The sequence below is a fragment of the Tachyglossus aculeatus genome, chromosome 3 (assembly GCF_015852505.1).
Source record: "Tachyglossus aculeatus isolate mTacAcu1 chromosome 3, mTacAcu1.pri, whole genome shotgun sequence".
NCBI classification, from domain to species: Eukaryota; Metazoa; Chordata; class Mammalia; order Monotremata; family Tachyglossidae; genus Tachyglossus; species Tachyglossus aculeatus.
Window position 1 is genome coordinate 67,893,987 of NC_052068.1, and position 21,227 is coordinate 67,915,213.

General features: G+C 42.6%; 1 non-coding gene across 1 annotated transcript; it reads left to right on the plus strand.

Moving 5' to 3' along the window:
* Positions 1-386: 386 nt before the first annotated feature.
* On the plus strand, positions 387-524 carry LOC119926426. The gene has a single exon (XR_005450302.1). It is a non-coding gene; the product is annotated as a small nucleolar RNA SNORA7 (small nucleolar RNA).
* The last annotated feature ends 20,703 nt before the right edge of the window (positions 525-21,227 follow it).

A 21,227-nucleotide genomic window follows, 5' to 3' on the forward strand; every position in this document is an offset into this window, starting at 1 on the left:
GGAGCAGATGCATTACAATCACATCAGAGACAGTCACTTTCCCATGTGGGGTTCACAGTCTAAGAGGGAGGAAAAACAGGTATTTAATCCCAATTTTATAGATGAGGAAATTGAAGCATACATAAATTAAGTGACTTGTCCAAGATCACAAAGCATGCAAGTGACAGAGTTGGGCCTTGAACCCAGGGCTTCTGACTCCCAGTCCTGTACTCTTTCCACTAGGTTCCAATTGGCATTTGCAACATAAAGAGCTGGGAAAACTTCCCCAAGACCTAGTGGAAAGAATACAAATCTGGGAATAAGAGGACCTGGATTCTAATTCTATCACTTAGGGAAAATCACCACTTCCTTGTTCTTTGGTTTCTTCATCAGTAAAATGGGGATTTCCCCTCTCAGGGGAACACCTGGAGAGTTCTCAGTACTTTACCAGTTTCGACTATGGGAGGGAAAGTTAGGCAGAGACATATCCTTTCCATTCCTAGCTTGGGCAGTGACTAGTGAGTGGAAGGCAATCTGCTACAAGTCAAAACTCACCTGTGCTGGGCAGCAGCGGCATGGAAGAGAATCAAGGGGGAAGACTCAAATTTACTGTGCGGAAGGAGGCAGTGGTAAACCACTTCCATGTTTTACCAAGAAAACTATATGGATACTCTACCAGAATGATTGCAGATGGAGGTGGGGCATTCTGGGAGAGATGTGTTTATGGCACCGCTATGGGTCGAAGACGACTCGACAGCATAAGACAAGAAAATGAGAATTAATACCTATCCTCCCTACTACTTGGACTATGAGCTCTGTGGGGGCTAGGAACGGTGTCTTGTATCTACCCTAGTGCTTCATACCACAATTATTATTATTTTCATTATAATTATTATAATGACCCACGAGCAAGAACTCTTCCTTGTTCCTGAGGGAACATCTTGTCCAGGTGGTAATAAGGTCTGTAAACTTGTCCAGTCACTACCTACTTTGGCTGAAATTAACACCACAGGTGTTAACAAGTACACTTTAATATGGGGCTCATGCTCTGTACCTATCCTAAGTACCCAGAGATTCATACTACTAATAATAATAATGATATTTGTTAAGCGCTTACTATGTGCCAAGCACTGTTCTAAGCACTGGGGTAAATAAGGTAATCAGGTTGTCCCATGTGGGGCTTACTGTCTTAATCCCCATTTTACAGATGAGTGAACTGAAGCACAGAAAAGTAGTCACTTGCCCCAAGTCACACAGCTGACAAGTGGCAGAGTGGGGAGAGAAGCAGTGTGGCTCAGTGGAAAGAACCTGGGTTTGGGAGTCAAAGGTTATGAGTTCTCATCCTGGCTCTGCCACTTGTCAGCTGTGTGACTTTGGGCAAGTCACTTCACTTCTCTGTGCCTTAGTTACTTCATCTGTAAAATGGGGATTAAGACTGTGAGCCCCATGTGGGGCAATCTAATTACCTTGTATCGCCCCCAGCGCTTAGAACAGTGCTTTGCACATAGTAAGCGCTTAACAAATGCCATTATTATTATTATTATTATTATTAGAACTCAGGACCTCCAACTCCCAAGCCCGTGCTCTTTCCACTAAGCCACGCTGCTTCATATGTCTCTGTCCTTTAAACTCTGTGTACTTTGAGAGCCAATCTATGCATTTGGGTGTGGTTGAAAAGAGAGGGGCCTGGTGGCCTAAAAGGGGAACTGGGGAAAACCCACCTCCGGCCCTTGCTGACACCTAATCAGGATGGACATCCCAAACCACTAGACATGCCTCCAGTTTATTTTTTTTTCCTGGAGGGTCATTCAGCTCAGACTCCATGACCAATGGAGACCCAGTCTTGAGGCTAATACAATCCTGCTCAGGGAGCTGACCCAACCCATTTTAGTGCATATTTCAGAGTTCCAATGTCTTTAAAATCTTTGCAGCAGAACGACTGCTTTTATGGACTTTCAGCAGGACTTTCTTGCTCCATCTACACCTTCCAATTCTCCATCCCTTCCTGGGTGTCGGGCCTTTCTTTTGCCTATTTTGGTTTGTGCTATTTCCTTTCTCGGTGAAGCAGTGTGGCACAGTGAGAAGGGTATGTTTGGGGAGTCAAGGATATGAGTTCAAATCCTGGCTCTGCTACTTGCTTGTTGTGTGACCTTGGGCAAGTCACACCTTCTCTGAGCCTCAGTTTCCTCATCTATAAAATGGGGATGTTCTCCCTTCCCCTCACACTGTGAGCCAGCACCACGTGGGACAGGGACAGTGTCTGACCTGATTATCTTGTGTCTCCCTGCAGACCTTAGCACTTTAACAAATACAATTAGTTATTGTCATTACTATTGTTATTATTACTACTCCTATTAGACTATTATTATTTTTTAAGTATTGCCCATAAACGCAGCTTCATCCTAAAGCTGTTGACTTTGATTTGGGACCCTTTATCCCATTAACTGGAATTTAAGCATCCCCAGATGAAGAATGTGGGGTACCTCAGCTTTATGTTAGAATTGTTGTTCTGTAGCAAATTTACCTAATGAATTGTCTCAAAGTGGAGCTGTGGAGAAGCAGAGAGAGGGAACATCTTCTCAGGAAGTCTTGCAACTACAGAAATTGGTGCTAAATCATTTCACACTGATCTTGAGTACTTAATGGTCCTCAAAATTCAGGCACAAGCTGCAGAGATAATTTAACTTCAAGAAAGCTTTAGGAGAGCATCCCCTTAGTGATTGATTTAGTACCTTAGCAAGTTCTGCCAATGGGGAGAGTGGGTTCCAGGGACATATGGTAATGGAGGGAGGCTAAAGTAGGAAGAAAAGGTCACCACAATAGGGATTCTGGTCAGTTGTCTATCAATAAATCAGTCAATGATATTTATTGAGTGCTTACTGTGGGCAGAGCACAGTACTAAGTGCTTGGGAAGTACTAAGTGCTCTGCACACAGTAAGCGCTCAATAAATACAATTGAATGAATGAATGAGAAGAATACAATAGAATTGGCAGACACCATCCCAGCCCACAATGAGTTTACAATCTGGAGGAGGAGCTCACAGCCTTGTAGTAACCCAAAGAAGGGTGCTGAGGGATGAAAAGTCAATTGCATGGTGTACAAGGAAAAGCAAGGCATACAAAGAGAGATTATAACCCCAGAGAAATGCCTCTGAGGGGAGAAGGAAGCCATTTGAATCAAGGGCGAGGGGCAGATCACATTTCTATTGATGGTAAACTCCCACTAGATTTTAAGATCCTTGAAGGCATGGATTGTCTGTCAACACTATTTTATTGTACTCTCTCCAAGCACTTGGCCCACAATAAGCATTCAATAAATATCACTGACTGAATGATTGAAGAAGAGTGCTGGGAACCAGGAAGAAATTTAGAATGAATGAGAACTATTTTCAGGATAATTCTGTGTCATTAGGCTATCTATTACCCACTAGGAAAGGGAGGTGACTGAAAATCCAGAACATATGTTACAAGATGAAGCTGGAATTCAGAGGATGGGATGCTATGAAATGGGCTGAGAGAAAAAGTCTGGTTGCAGGGAAAAAAGGAGTATGGCAGGAAGAAGAGAAGAATGTTAGATGCCGAACTGGGTAACCAAGGAAGGCTGTTGAGTCCCTTCGTATAATTAGAACAGACTCTAGTCTAGCTGAGATGATTTGAATTGGGCTTGCTAATGGGAAATAGATTCATTCATTCATTCAATTGTATTTATTGAGCACTTGTGTGGAGCACTGTACTAAGCTCTTGGGAGAGTACAACAATAAGCAGACATATTCCCTGCCTACAGTGAGCTTACGGTATAATTTATTATATTATAATATTTTATATTTATAATATAAATAAATAATAGACAATAGACAAGCAAGATTTCCCTTTCTCCCTTCTAGCCAGGATAGATCTATTGCTGATGCAGCTGAGGTAACTGTCTTAAAGTCCCTGATATTTCAGGAAACCAAATCAAGTGCCCATGAATGCCCCAAAACTGAAGTTTGGAACAGCTCTGACAATGCCTAAACACCTGGTCTTAGTCCCGGGAATATATACATTAACCATAAGGGTTATGCCCAATTCACCAGCTCTAATTTCCGGGACTACATTTCTCTGAGTCCCTGAAATTTTAAGGAATTATTCCCGGGAATACTTTGTCATAAGAGAGGTATTGGTGTAGTAAATACCTGCATAACACCCAATCTCTGCTATGATTAACTGTTTCCTGGCTGCATAGCTGGGGAAGGTATAGGGAGGAGATGGATTTGATTAGGGAAATTCCTCTATTTCCTGGGCCATGTGCTGTGGTCCTAGGCCTTACATGTTCTCTTAGAGTGAGATGTAGAGTGAGATCATCACCTTATAATGATTAGCTTCAGAACAATACTAATAATAATTATTGTATTTGTCATCATCATCATCATCAATTGTATTTATTGAGCGCTTACTATGTGCAGAGCACTGTACTAAGCACTTGGAAAGTACAAATTGGCAACATATAGAGACAGTCCCTACCCAAAAGTGGGCTCACGGTCTAAAAGGGGGAGACAGAGAACAAAACCAAACATACTAACAAAATAAATAGAATAGATACGTACAAATAAAATAAATAAATAAATAGAGTAAATAAATATGTACAAACATATATACATATATATGTCAGCTCTTATGTGTCAAGCACTGTTCCAAGTGCAGGGGTAGGTACAAGTTAATCAGGTTGGACACAGTCTCCCTGTCCCAGATGGGGCTCTCACACTATCCCCCTTTTACAGATGAGGTGACTGAGACCCAGAGAAGTTAAATGACTTTCCCAAGGTCACATATTAGACAAGTGGCAGAGCCAGGATTAGAACCCAGGTTCTTCAGACTCCCGGGCCCATGGTCTAGCTACTAAGCCACACTGCTTCTCTTTCATGTCAGTTTGCCCCACTGGGGTTCCAGAGTCCTACCCAAATGTCTCGAGGCTGTGCTACATCATTTCCTCTCACTCCTCCTCCTCCTTCTCTGTTGGTGATGCCAGAACCTCACAGAGAAAAGGACTCTAAGCCAAACTCTGCTCTAATATTCAGGCTAGATGTTTCTGCTACTGCCTTCACCAACCCTGAGTTCTAGGCCACTGAAATTCAGGTGAGGGAGTGAAAGAGTCCCCAAGGGGTTAAGGAAAAGGCCAAAGAATGGTCAAGTTCTAAGAGTCCTCACCAAGAATTTAGCAGGCAGTGTTAAGTTCATGGCAGAGTTGAAGATGGAATAACGAACACCTCTTTCAACAAGGAGCTAGGTTAGTAATTGAAGAGTAATTTTTGAGGTAGCTGCTCAGATTGAACATAAGAAAAACCTAAAAGAACCTTCCAAGGAACAATTCTTGGCTAGTAATTTCCTTTGTTCCTTTTTAATAATAAGGACAGTCACCCAAGGGATTCAGCTTTAATGAACTTCTTGGCTTTAGTAAGTGTAATTCAGACCCCTAATTTTATTTCATCATAGGCTCATGTATGCGTAAGTTTAAGGAATCCCAGAAATTCAGAAAAGTCTTGTAAGGACTGAGAATAAAAGATAACCTCTTCCATTCCTTTGCTCTTCTTGGCATAACGAGGACAACTGGAATGAATTTAGATTCTAGAGTGGCTTTGCAGAATTTCAGTGAAATGTAATAGATTGCTATATGAATTTTCATATGACTCTGATCTACCCCATTAGCTAAACCTAGAACATAAAAATACAGTTTTATTATAGTATTTATCATGGAATGCTAGGTCTGTCTGCGAATCCCTGAGTGCAAGTATGTGTTGACCTTAACCTTTCCCTCTTGTTAAATCCACTGCTCTCTGCCTCTACCTGAAATTGTGTCCTGAAATTTGTCCCCAGCAGGCCTGAGCACAGTACTGGGAGTCAGAAAGACCTGGGTTCTAATCCCAGCTCCACCACTTGTCTGCTGTGACCTTGGGCAAGTCACTTAATTTCTATGTACCTCAGTTACCTCATCTGTAAAATGGAGATTAAGACTGTGAGCCCTATAATAATAATGATGGTATTTGCTAAGCACTTATTATGTTCATTCATTCAATTGTATTTATTGAGCGCTTACTGTGTGCAGAGCACTGTACTAAGTGCTTGGGAAGTACAAGGTGGCAACATATAGAGACAGTCCCTACCCAACAGCAGGCTCACAGTCTAGAAGGGGGAGACAGACAACAAAACAAAACATATTAACAAAATAAAATAAATAGAATAAATATGCACAAGTAAAATAAATAGAATGATAAATACATACAAACATATATACATATATACAGGTGCTGTGGGGAGGGGAGGGAGGTAAGATGGGGGGATGGGGAGGGGGAGGAGGGAGAGAGGAAAGAGGGGGCTTAGTCTGGGAAGGCCTCCTGGAGGAGGTGAGCTCTCAGTAGGGCTTTGAAGGGACTGTTCTAAGCGCTGGGGGGGGATATAAGGTGATCATGTTGTCCCACATGGGGCTCACAGTCTTAATCCCCATTTTACAGATGAGGTAACAGGCACAGAGAAGTTAAGTGACTTGCCCAAAGTCACACAGCTAAGTGGCAGAACCGGGAATAGAGCCCATGACCTCTGATTCCAAAGTCCATGCTCTTTCCACTGAGCCACGCTGCTTCTCTATGTAGGACAGGGACTGAGTCCAACCTGATTAGCTTGCATCTACCTCAGCACTTAGAACGTTGTTTGACACATAGTAATCACTTAAATACCATCACTGTTGGGTTGATAGGAAGGCCACTGTTCAGCGGAAGCTTTCTTAACCCCATCTACCTCTAAAACATAAGCAATATGTCATTCACATGACCCCACAGTGACAGACACCAGGAATGAAAAAGAAAAGGTCTAGGAGCCAGGTCATATTGTTTTCCCAATACTGTGGAAAGCTGGTCTGGATACTGAGTCCAGGGTTCTTTGACTGATTCTTCATAGCCATCCTGAAAAATACGCAACCATGACTCTAGAAGATGGCGTCAAAGTCTACTCCTCTAGCCAACTCTTCCAACTTTACAAACTGTGAGGATCATTCCATGCACTTGAATCATTCAGTCAGTGGGATTCTAAATGGCAAATTCAAAAGAAGTGGCCACATTAAAAACGAAAAGAAGGTGGAATAAGCCAGCTGTCCTCATCTAATATGAACAAGAACTGTTCAAGAAATTGAATTTTATTGCTGTAACTTAAGTCTAACTAAAGTTAAAACCCAGTAAACAGTTCCCTATATAACACTCCCCTATATAATCTTATGGGATTAAGATGTTTTAAAAGGGGAAAAAACCAAACTTCAAATGCAAATGTATTTTATTCCTAATTCTGATGCAGAGACTAATATTGGCACTGAGATTTTTAGAAGTCTCAATTTTTTACATCAAGTTTATACCCTATGGGTTCTTAGTTTTAAAATCTGAATGAGTATCCCAGAAGCACAAAGATCACTTTTATTCAGTAAGGTTTTTTTTATTCATAACAGATGATTAATTCTCATAATCAGAACAGTGCTTCAGTTTGAAAGGCAGTCAGAAGAGCGAAAATGTGTACCAACTTGCATTTGGTGAAACCTATCCACAGCCAAGGATCAATTGCAGCACAAGGGTTAAATCAGTCAATCAATTAATGATATTTATTGAGTGTTCACTGTGTGCAGAGCATTGTACTGAATGCTTGGGGGAGTACAGTATAATAGAACTGATAGACATATACACTTCCCACAAGGAGCTTCCAGTCGTTTTCTCACATTAAGCACTCAATAAATACCACTAACTGGTTGATTGGCCTAATTCATTCATTCATTCAATCATATTTATCGAGCGCTTACTCTGGGCAGAGCACTGTACTAAGCGCTTGGGAAGTACAAGTTGGCAATCACAACCAAGGAACAACAGCAGCACAAGGGTTAAATCAGTCAATCAATGGTATTTATTAAGTGTTCGCTTTGTGAAGAGCACTGTACTAAATGCTTGAGACAGTACAGCATAACAGAATTAGTAGACATCTACCCTGCCCATAAGGAGCTTACAGTTTTGTTAATAACAACAACAATAATAATAATAATAATAATAATAATGGTATTTGTTGAACACTTACTATGTGCCATGCACTGTTCTAAGTGCTGGGTGAGCTATTATCCCATGTGGAGCTCACAATCTTAATCCCCATTTTACAGATGAGGTAACAGGCCCAGAGAAGTGAAGCAACTTGCCCAAAGTCACAAAGTTGACAAGTGACAAGAGTGGGGATTAGAGCTCATGACCTGTGACTCCCAAGCCCGGGCTCTTGCCACTAGGCCACGCTGCTTTGATTGGCCTAATCAGCTATATCCAGGGATGAACTGATTGGCCTAATCAGTTTCTCTCTGCTACCCGGATTATTTTTCTACAAAAGCATCCAAACCATGTTTCCCCACTCCTCAAGGACCTTCTGTGTTTGTCCATCCACTTCCACATCAAAGAGAAACTCCTTACCATCAGCTTTAAAGCTCTCAATCACCTTGCCCCGACCTACCTCACCTCACTACTCTCCTACTACAATCCAATCCTCATGTTCACTCCGCTAATGCCAACTTTTTCACTGTACCTTGATTTCATCTATCTCACTGCCAAATTCTCACCCATGTCCTGCCTTTGATCTGAAATGCCCTCCCTCTTCATATCTGACAATTACTCTCCCCCTCTTCAAAGTCTTATTGAAGGCACATCTCCTCCAAGAAGCCTTCCCTAAGCCCTCTTTTCCTTTTCTTCCACACCCTTCAATGTCACCCTGACTTGCTCCCCTTATTCATTCCCCAGCTCCAGCCCCACAGTACTTAGTTACATATCTGTAATTTACTTATATTAATGTCTGTCTCCCACTCTAGACTATAAGCTCACTGTGGGCAGGAAAGGTCTTATATTGTACTCTTCCAAGCACTTAGGACAGTGTTCTGCACACAGTAAGCATTCAATAAATACAACTAACTGATTGATTGAGAGGAGAGATTCGGGAGGAGGCAGGTAGGGCAGTTCACCTGTTCCAGAGAGAGAATAACTGGTGTCATCCTAGATATGAAAGGAAAGACAATATTCAAGTGCCTTGTCTGGATGGAAAAAGTGCAGGTCATACTGAGTGGCTTTTGTTTTCCAAAGTATCAATACTTAGCTACTTATTCAACTAGCCTCACCTTTCCTATCAGATCTCTTCCCAATTTTTGCTCTTTGTTCCTTCAAGACCAACTTCCAAGTTATCTTAGATTTTTAGTTCCCTCCCCCCCCACCACCACGAATTCTATCCCATTCCTTAGTAAGGTGTTCTACACACTGTAAACACTTAATAAATACTACTACCCCTCACTCTCAGCACTCCCACCTCCAATCTACTATTCACACCTTTCTCTTTGCTTTGGGATGACTTTTCCTTCAGCTTCTCTCCCTGTTCAAAGCCTTTCAAAAGAGCAAACTATCCCAGAAAGTACTCCATGATCAATCCCTATACCTTCCTTTCGGTTCACTCAATACTCTATCCATTTGATGATGATTGTGGTATTCATTCATTCAATCGTATTTTGTTAAGTGCTTACTATGTGCAGAACACTAAGTGCTGGGGTAGATACAAGATAATCAGGTTCCATATGGGGCTCACAGTCTAAGAGGAAAAACCATTTTGCAGATGAGCGAACTGAGGCACAGAGAAGCTAAGCGACTTCCCCAAGGTCACACAGCAGGTACATGGCAGAGCCAGGATTGGAATCCAGGTCCTCTAACACCCAGGTTTGTGCATTAGGTCATACTGCTTTGTTATTAATTTATTTATTCACCATTGTCTCATTGGTGCATGTATATTAATTTAGGTTACTGCCTCTTCCATTAGACTTAAAGCTTCTTGTGGGCTATGGCCATGATTTTTTTATTACTGCATTCTCCAGGGACCCACAACACTGCTCTGTTGCTCAATCAATTCAGTTGTTGTTGATATTAAAATATTCCCAGAAGGGGATATTCTATACTTTAGTTTTCTGGTGAAAATTTGGAAGTTATTTACAGATTATTCTTCACTAATTAAAGGAAAGCACATTTGAGTTCAGAAATCTGTACCAAATACCTTCTGAAAACATGCAAAACTGAAAGCTGAAGGGCCACTAATATAAATCATCACACTGCATTCAGAAACAGACCTGAAAGTTCTAAGACAGCCTCTTAAAAACTACAAACTAGGACAAAATCCTCTCTCTTTTTAACAAGATTTTGAATTTTTCAGTTAAATCCTCAATGTCCCTTTTGAGGCCATTCACATATGGAGTTAAAAATGTAGATAATGTAGTTATAGTATATTTGGCAGGGATCCAAAAACATACAGATTCAAAGATGAAGTGGATTAAAACCATTAACATGCCCATGACACATAAACATTATAGAGAGGTGAATTGTAATCACGTTTATGCCACTAAGTTTGTATTTATAGCCATAAGACTGTTAAAGCTGATTTTCTACCATCATCTTTTTCAAAAGCAAATGTATTTATTTAGAGCCTACCCATCCCTCTAGACTATAAACTCATTTTGTTCTCTGGGCAGGGAACATGACTACCAAATCTGTCATATGATACTCTCCCAAATGCACAGTATAGTGCTCTGTACACAGCAAGCACTCATTAAATACAACTGATTGATGTACCTCTCTTTTAAAACACAATTTCTCCCTTCTCTCTCTGTCTTCTCCCTCATGGCACTTTCTCCTGCCTCCTCTCTTTACTGGGCTTCTCCTTTACTGGTTCAGATAAGTTTTCAGGTAAATAATTGATGCATCACACTAATTTCCTCTAGAGGGGAGTGCTTTCCTCATGAGCATCTGTCTCTTACTGTATTGATATGAGGAGTTAACTTAATACTCTACCAAGTAAATGGCTTCCTGTCTCATACCTGCTTTTCTTTTTAAATGGCATTTGTTAAACCCTTACTATGTTTCAAGCACTGTTTGAAGCGCTGGGATAGATGCAAGGTAATTAGGTTGGACACAATCCCTGTATCTCATGGGACTCACAGTTTTAAGTAAGAGGGAGAACAGGAGAACTGAGGCACAGAGAAGTGAAATGACTTCCCCAAGTTCACCCAGCAGCTGAGCAGGGATTAGAACTCAGGTCCTCTTACTCCCAGGCCCATGCTCTTTCCAAGCTTCCTAGTTCCCTCTTCCCTCATTATCCCAGTGCCGAGTAAAAGTAACTACCAGTACTCAGAAGATTGGTAAGATTCTTGTCTTTCCCCCACCCATCATCTTTGCTCCTGCAGGGACCAGGTCACTGGCACTGTGATGGTGATAATAATAATAATGATGGTATTTATTAAGTGCTTACTATGTGCAAAGCACTGTTCTAAGTGCTGGGGAGGTTACAAGGTGATCAGGTTGTGCTATGGGGGACTCACAGTCTTAATCCCCATTTTACAGATGAGGGAACTGAGGCACAGAGAAGTTAAATGACTTGCCCAAAGTCACCCAGCTGACAATTGGCAGAGCTGGGGTTTGAACCCATGACCTCTGACTCCAAAGCCCAGGCTCTTTCCACTGAGCCACGCTGCTTCTCTTGATGATAGGGGATGATAGCAGTGATGATAAGGGAGGGAAGAGGGGGACTCCTGCAGGGCTCTACAGCCAAGGGATCCCATGAAGCAGGGCCTTGGCCAATTTTTGTACATCCTACAAAGAAGGTGTGAGGATTTGGGTTATCCTGGCATTTTGATCCAAGAAATAAGGAAAACAAACTTCCTGAAACCCCAAATGGGTTAGGAAGGTAGCACTTTCAGGAGGCGGGGAGGTGGGGGAAAAAGGTAGAGGGGAAAGAAAGTAAGGGTGGGCTGGAGGAATGGGGAGAGATAGAGGAAGGGAAGAGAGAGAAAGGGAAAGAAAGAGAGGGAGAGAGGAAGGGAAGAAAGAGGGAAAGGGGGAGAGGGAGAGAATGGGAGAGAGGGAAAGATATGGGGAGAAGGGGATAGAGAGAGGGAACTAAAGGGGAAGAGAGGGAAAGAAAGAGGGAAAGAAAAGTAGAGGGGGATGGGGGAAGAAAGAGGAATGAGGGAGAGAGAGGGCCTAAGAAAAGGGGAGAGAGAGAAAGGAAGAAAGAGGGAGAGGAAGTGAGAGCAAGTGTTCCTCCTCTGATACTGCTACTTCTTTCCACACTGCTCCTATCCCACCTTGACTACTGTATCTGCCTCCCAGCTGATCTCCCTACCTCTTGTCTCTCCCCAGCTCCAGTCTATACTTCACTCTATTGCTGGGATCATTTTTCAAAAAAAAAATATATATATATATATCTATAGTTCATATTTCCCCACTCAAACTCCAGAACAAACAGAAACTCCTTAGCTTTGGCTTTAAAGCTCCATCACTTTGTCCTCTCCTACCTTTCCTCTCTGATTTCCTACTACAACCCAGCATGTCCACTTGACTCCTCTAGTGCCAACCTACTGACTGTACCTCAATTTCACCTGCCTTGTTGTCGACCCCTTGCTTTAGTCCTCCCTCTGAAAACTGTCTTCCCCTTCATAACTGACAGAAAAATCACTTTCCCCACCTTCAAAGCCTTATTAAAATCACATCACATGAGAAGCAGCATGGCTTAGTGGAAAGAACACAGGCTTGGAAGTCAGAGGCTGTGGGTTCCAACCCCAGGTCTGCCTCGTACCCTCTGTGTGACTTTGGGCAAGTCACTTAACTTCTCTGTGCCTCAGTTACCTCATCAGTGAAATGGGGATTGAGACTGTGAGCCCCATGTGGGACAACCTGATTACCTTGTATCTATCCCAGTGCTTAGAACAGTGCTTGGCACATAGTAAGCACTTAACAATACTATTATTATCTCTTCCCAGAGGCCTTGCCTGACTAAGCCTTCATTTACCCAACTCCCTCTCCCTTCTGTGTCACCCTTAATCTTAGACTTGAACCCTGAATTCACCCCTCCCTAAACCCCATGTAATCCATAATTTATTTCAATGTCTGTCACCCCCTCTAGACTGTAAATGCCTCTTGGTCAGGAAATTCATCTACCAACTCTGTTACATTGTACACTCCCAAGCTCTTTGTACAAAGCTCTGCACACAGTAAGTGCTCCACAAATTAAAAGCAACGTGGCCTAGTGGAAAGAGCATGGGTTCTCATCCCAGCTCCAGCAGCTGTCTGTTGTGGGACTCTGAGCAAGTCACTTCACTTCTCTATGCTTCATTTACCCCATCTGTAAAATGGGGATTAATACCATAAGCCCTATGTGGGACAGGGACCATGTCCAACCCGATTATCTTGTAATTATCCCAGTACTTGGTAAGTGCCTAATACTACAATTATTATTAGTAGTAATAATAATGCTAATAAAAAATACAATTGATTAATTGATATGGAATGGCTTCCTCTGGCCCATTGCTGCCAGGGGTTGTCTCTGGAGGTTTACAGGTTGGAAACCTGTACCTAATCCCCCAGCACCTGGAGCCTTCAAGGAACAGTCCTAGCATCAGAGTGCCCAGAGCAGAGATAAGATTGTCTCATTACCACAAGGAAATCAATAAATCAATGATATTTATTGAGCACTTACTAAGTACAAAGCACTGGGCTTGGGAGAATACAATATAACAAAGTTAGTAGACACGTTTCCTGCCTACAGTGAGCTTACAGCCTATTTGTTATGGGCAGGGAATGCATCTGTTATATTGTACTCTCCCAAGTGCTTAGCACAGTGTTCTACACACATTAAGCACTCAATAGAGTTGACTGACTGACTAGAGGCAAAGAGGCCACAGTAGGGGAGAGATATGCTTCTTTCCCTCCTCATTTCTTGCTTCTGCTGGTTGGCTGTGCTGAGCAAAAGACAATTGAATAAGTACTTGACTATGTGTCAGCTTGTGTAAATATATTTTTGAACATGTGTTGCTTCCTCCTCTTTCTACCTCTCATCTCTGTCTCTTTATTCTCTCTCTTCCTTTCAATTTGTAGTCAGGATCTGGATCTCTTTGTTCCCTCATTTTGCTCTCTGGCTCCCTTGATCTCATTTTCTTTCTCGCTTTCCTGCCTTTCTCCCCTAGTCTTAGCAATGTGTGGAATCCAGTCCCACTCAGAGCTCCAGAAATTATGAAGCTGCAAGGGTGGGATGTGATTTGCAAAGACTCAGAGCAAAGTTGTGACATCTTACCCTGTGACGATTCCCAAGATGTCCCTGTGCAAATACAAAGCTTCCAAAGATGCTACCATATTACTCAATTCACTAGATATGAGTAAGTGAAGCCAAATAATTTTCAGCTAGTGTGTGGACAGAAATTCTTGGCCAGTGTCTTTTAACTTTCTCCTTCTTCATATTGATTCTCTATGCTGTTTCCCAGCTCAGGTTCTTCAGAGCTACCAATATACTCTTTCTAGTTCATTCATTCAATTATTTTCTTATTGTGTACAGAGCAATGTACTAAATACTTGGGAGAGTAGAATAAAATAATAAACAGTCTCATTTCAGGCCTGCAATAAGCTTACAGTCTAGCTTGTTGTTGACTCTTCTGCCACTGACTCCATCCTTTTGCCCTTCCTCCTGCTTGGAACACTGTCTCTTTTCAAACCCTCTAGGCCACATCTGTCCCTCTTTTTCTTCAAAAATATGCTAAGACATACTTCTTCTGGAAAGTGTTTCCTATTTATTTTTCCACCATCCCAAATCATGTCCAAAAGTCACTCATCCCTTAATGAATTCTCATTTATTCAATCGATACTACCTCTTTTCATCTCATCCTACTCTTCCTATTGCCAGCTGTCTCTCTGTTATTCCTCCTGCTCCATCTATTTGTAAATAATTTGTAACTACCCATCTCCCCCATTAGAATGTAAGCTCCTTAAGAGCAGTGAAGGTCAATCAATTAATCAGTGGTATTGATTGAGCACTTACTGTGTGCAGAGTGCTGTATTAAGTGTTTGGGAGGGTATAATATGAGTTGGTAAGCACATTACCTGCCCACAAGGAGCTTACACCCTTCAGTGCTTAATTTTATCATAGTCTCCCAAATGCTAGCACAATGGGGTAAACTTATACATTATTGTGTGTAGTACTTTCTTAGGTAATACTAGCAACTGATTATCCTCCATGCTTAGAGTCTTCAGTCTTAGTACAGCATTTCCTCTGCACAAACCATACAAAATTTTTCAAGTCCCTAGAATTTTTCCATGCGCCAAGAAGTCAGATTTAGAAAGTCATTATTCCAGCAGATGTATATGCTGCTGCAGTTTTTGACATTTTTGTCCTATTTATTCAAGCATACTTATTTTCCAAGTCTGTCATCACTCTTAAGTAGGAAAGCTTCAGGACAATGCAGTGGGAGTGAGCCTCTTTTTTTTCTTTCTATTACAATGACAACAACAATATACTTATTGGGAAAATTGCAGTTACTGAAAGAATACTCAGAGTGCCATTTTTATCTTTTAATGATTCAAGGGATTTTGTTTTAGACCTCTTAACCTAGTGGGTAGGTGAAAAGTAAGACACAAGAATGCATATTTCAAGAAAAGGCACAGTATGATGTGATAATAGAAGTTTATTTTTTTCCTAATGTGAGAACTGGCAGCAAACTGAAGTGGAATAAATTTTAGTGTGACTCCAGCAGCTTTTGGTAGCAATCTGAACTCAATCCACACTATAATCAGCTAATCACTAGCAATTTTCAGATGCGAATCAAGCTAATTTCCGGACAATCAACACATTAGATGGTTTCATAGAACAACATGGGTGCGGACGGTGATGTCCATTAGTACGCCAATTGGAAGTAAAATGAGTCAACCAAAGTGTTCCGTAAAAGGCTGGGCAGTTTAGGGGAAGTGAGTGGAAAAATCATACATATTTTGGCTTCTTTTGCCCTGCCATAGCCAACAAGACCTCTCTCCGTTCTCATTACAACCTTTCCTGCCCTCCCTACCAACTAAGGCTGGCACCAGCTCCCCTCTGCACCACTGAAGAGATCCCTCCTGCCTTTTAGTCACTGCCCCAGCAGGAGTGAGACCAGCACCTGCAGCCTGAAGCTTCACCAGAACCTCAGGAAAGCTAGTGACTGCGGTAGTCATTGCAGTGACCTCTGAATCGCAAACAGAAATGCTGCTCCTCTTATCCACAGCTCTCTACTAACTTTTGTTTTTATTTTGGGTACTGCCTATCTGTCCTTGTCCTTTGTGCCATTTTGATGTTTTAGTGTTTCAATCCTCCTGATGTGTCCTGTCTCCAGTCCTCCCCCATCTTCTATAGTCATAGAATGTGAACCCCTCGAGAGACATGGTCCGTGTCTATTTCCCACCTGTATACTTTTTCCCAGTACTTAGTACAGAGCAGTTACTGCCAATGAGGCATTCTAATAGGACTGTGTTCAAACTTGCCCTTTCCAAGTGGTTTAACCTTCATTTCAACGGGCAACTCCACCAGTAGAGTTGAGCACAAATATGAGATCCAAAGGCAAACAAGGAAACTGGCCCCTAAGACTCTTGGTAAATGCATTCAGGGACATCTGCTTGTGTCTCTCCCTAAGGCACTGGTTTAGTGTTGAACAATCAATGCAGAGCATTGTAGGAAAACTGCACTAGAAAAGTCTGTTCCTACACAGCCAGCCCTGGGCCAATATTAATAATAATAATTGTGGTATTAAGTGCTTACTATGGACCAAGCACTGTACTAAGGGCCTGGGGTAGATATAAGATAGTCAGGTCTCACATGGGACTCACAGTCTAAGAAGGAGGGAGAATAGATGTTTAATCTACTTTTTGAGATGAGGGAACTGAAGCACACAGTAGTTAAGTAATGTGACCTTGGGCAACTGGCAGGATTAGAATCCAGGTCCTCTGACTTCCAGCCCCATGCTCTTTCCACTAGGCCACACAGCTTCTCAAGCCAACCAGGTCAATCCCTCTTCATCCCTGCCTTCTTCCTACAGGTCAGAATCTTGACCTTCTGAGTCATCCTTCTCTTCACTGGAGAGGCACAAGCAACCCAGTAGCTTTTCTGGGGCTAATCACTACTACATAGAATTCTCTGTAATTAATTAATTATGGTATTTGTTAAGTGCTTACTATGTGCCAGGCACTGTCCTAAGCACTGGGGTTTATACAAGTTTATCAGGTTGGACAGTTCCTGTCCCACATGGAGCTCAAAGTCTCAATCCTCATTTTACAGATGAGGGAACTGAGGAACTGGGAAGTAAAATGACTTGTCCAAGGTCACACAGCAGACACGTGGTAGAGATGGGATTAGAACCCATGACCTTCTGACCCCGAAGCCCGTGCTCTATCTACTACGCCATGCTGCTTATCCTACTCTCCAGTTGCTGGAGCTCAGTGGAGGCCAGATTAGTCTGCTCGCAGAGATGGACGGGAGTTGGGGAGGCTGCTGCTCGGATTTTCTTTGTCCAGAAACGCTCTGGGCATGTTACTCCCCTCCTCAAAAATCTCCAGTGGCTACCAATCAATCTGTGCATCAGGAAGAAACTCCTCACCTTTGGCTTCAAGGCTCTCCATCGCTTCGCCCCCTCCTACCTCACCTCCCTTCTCTCCTTCTCCAGCCCAGACCGCACCCTCCGCTCCTCTGCCGCTAATCTCCTCACCGTGCCTCATTCTCGCCTGTCCCACCATCGACCCCCGGCCCACGTCATCCCCCGGGCCTGGAATGCCCTCCCTCTGCCCATCCGCCAAGCTAGCTCTCTTCCTTCCTTCAAGGCCCTACTGAGAGCTCACCTCCTCCAGGAGGCCTTCCCAGACTGAGCCCCCTCCGTTCTCTCCCCCTCCTCCCCCCTCCATCCCACCTGCCTTACCTCCTTCCCTTCCCCACAGCACCTGTATATATGTATATATGTTTGTATGTATTCATTGCTCTATTAATTTTACTTGTACATATCTATTCTATTTATTTTATTTTGTTAATATGTTTTGTTTTGTTCTCTGTCTCCCCTTTCTAGACTGTGAGCCCACTGTTGGGTAGGGACCGTCTCTATATGTTGCCAACTTGTTCTTCCCAAGCGCTTAGTACAGTGCTCTGCACACAGTAAGCGCTCAATAAATACGATTGATTGATTGATTGACTGGGAAAGAATGCAGCATGAGTAGCAGTGTTGCCCTGTGGAAAGAACATGGGCCTGGGAGTCAGAAGTCCTGAGTTCTAATCCTAGCTCTGACATTTACCTGCTGTGTGACCTTGGCCAAGTCACTTACCTACTTACCTTCTCTGTACCTCAGTTTCCTCAACTGTTAAATGGGGACTCAATACCTGTTCTCCCTCCCACAGACTGTGGGACCTGATTATCTTGTAACCTACCTTAGTGTTTAGAACAATGCTTGGCACATAGGGGGCACTTAACACATAACATAATTATTATTGCTATTATTATTGTTTTTATTATTATTATTATTATTATTAGGAAGGGGATTTGTTTGCAGTGCGGAAGCAGGGGAAGAAGGGAGAAGTATGAGTTCACTACATGGCTCAAAAGTCTTTAAATATTACATCTACGCCAACCCTCGATTTTCTTTGCATAAAGAGCCCCCAGTCTTGCTTTTAGAACAATATAAAAGGGAACCATTTCTCAACAATAGACTCTCCTTCCCAGATTTGGGGCTCTTTACACATGGTATTTTGCTACCATTGGGGAGTTTAAGTCTAAGCCAATTGGGTCACCATTATACTACCGTATTTGCAGGAACATGGATATCTGCTGATTACATCCCCCTTTGGAAACAACCTCTTTCAAACGGCAGAACCACCAAGCAGGAAGCAACTATGTAATGAAAATGATTAAACCAAATGATTGTACGTCCCCAACCTCTAATCATTCCTTAATTCCCTTTGCTTCTTCCCTCATAATTTTCGGGGATCCTCCCTTTCCTCGCTACTCTGAAAATCACCACATTAACACATGCTCTCTTCACCTCCATAAATGATTGTAATAGCTTCCTTAACTCTCTCCCCACATAGAGCCCCCTCCCCCGCCTTCACTCTGTGGTGGCACATATCTTTCTTAAGTACCAATTGGAGCACATCTCTCTTCAAAAACTATTAAAATAAAAACTCCTGACCAGCAGCTTTCCAAATTTTTTATCAGTTCTCTGCCTCTTTCATATCAGCGCTCTTCCCTTCTTCTATCCCACCTTGGAGTCACCCAAGCTCCACCCAAGCCAATCTTCCAACTATGCCTTGGCTTAAACTCTCCCTGACTGACCCATTGCTCATTATTTTCCCCAGGCTGGAGTGCCCTCCTGCCACATCTCTGTCAATCAAATCCCTTCACTCCTTTTAAACCCTCCTAAAGAATTATTTTCTTCAAAAGTAACTCCTCCAAAGCAATTCCCTAATCAATCCCCCTACCCTGACCCTCCCTCAGAATTCAAGGTTCACCATTCACATTTTTGTAATGGAAAGAGCACGGGCTTTGAAATCAGAGGACGTGGGTTCTAAACCCAGATTCGCCACTTGTCTGCTGTGTGATCTTGGGCAAATTACTTAACTTCTCTGGACCTGCTTCCTCAGTGGCAAAATGGGGATGAAATACCTGTTTTCACTCCTGCTTAGATTGTGAGCCCCACGTGGGAGGGGGACTGTTTCCAACCTGAATACCTTATATCTACCCCAATGCTTAGAACTGTACTTGACAAATAATAAGCACTTAATAAATGCCATTAAAATAAAAAAGAACAATGTGAAATAGTGGAAAGACCATGGCCCTGGGAGTCAGAAGACCTGGGTTCTAATCCTAGCTCCATCACTTGTCTGCAGTGAGATCTAGTAATAAGTCACTTAACTTCTGTTTGTGAGTTTCCTCATCTTTAAAAATGGGGATTAAATACCTGTTCTCAATCAATCAGTGATATTTATTGAGCATTTACTGTGTACAGAGTACTGTACTAAACACTTGAGAGAGTACAAAACAATGGAGTTGGTAAATAGGTTCTTTAACCACAATGAGCTTACAGTCTAGAAACAAGCTTACAGTTTAGAGGTGAGTTTACAATCTAGAGACAAGTTTACTTCATTCATTCAATCGTATTTATTAAGCACTTACTGTGTGCACAGCACTGTACTAAGTGCTTGGGAAGTACAAGTTACCAACATAGAGAGACGGTCCCTACCCAACAACCGGCTCACAGTCTAGCCGGCTCCACCACTAGTCTGCTGTGTGATCTGGAGCAAGTCACTTCACTTCTCTGTGCCTCAGTTACCTCATCTGTATAATGGGGATAAAGACTGTGAGCCTCATGTGGGGCAGGGACTGTGTCTAACCCAATTTGCTTGCATCCACGGCAGTGCTTACTGCAGTGCCTGACACATAGGGAGCACTTAATACCATAAGTATTATTATTATTAGAGTTTATCATTGGAGCTGGAGCTTAAAGACTCCATCCTACTTAGACTGTGAGCCCCTTGTGGGAGAGACACTGCATCCAATCTGGTTGACTTGTAGCTATCCCAGTGTACAATGCTTGGCACCCTGCAAGAGCTTAAATACCACAATTAATAATATAGGTATCTATTTATAATAAAATTATTAATGCCCACACGCTCTGAACTATCATACAATTGTTGTCCTCCTTAGATTGCAAGCTCCTTGAGGAGAATAACTCTATTTCTTCAGCATTTTCTCTTCTTACTGGTGCCCTGCACATAGTAGGTATTTGTTAGCACGATTGACATAGTGGATAGAGCCTGGGAGTCAGAAGGGCATGGTTTTTAATCCTGGCTCTGTCACTTGTCTGCTGTGAGACCTTGGACAAGTCACTTCAATTCTCTGGGCTCAATTCCTTCATCTGTGAAATGGGGATTGAGACTGTGAACCTCACTGGGACAGTCCAACCCTACTTGCTTGTATCCACCCCAGTGCTCAGTACAGTGCCTAGCACATAGTAAGCATTAACAAATACCAGTTATTATCATTATTTCTGTTCCCCATGATGATGAAATCACCCAAATTGATTGCTTAAGGTATTTGACATCTCTGCTTAGAGATGAAGAATCAATTAACTCATCAATGGCATTGATAACCACTTACTGGGTGCACAGCACTGTTCTAAGCACTTGGGAGAGTACAATACAACCAAGTTGGTAGACACGTTCCTTGCCTGCAATGAACTTACAGTCTAGGGCAGAAGATAATGTCCTTCCCGAGTGGCGTCTGTCCCTCGGCCTTGGAGAAGCCCACCGCATGCTTGGGAGACGAGCTGCAGTCGCGGAGTTGGGGGGGGCGGGTGGTAAAAAAACAAAGCCATCTTGGAAAACGGTGACCCAGGTTGGGGGTGGGCACA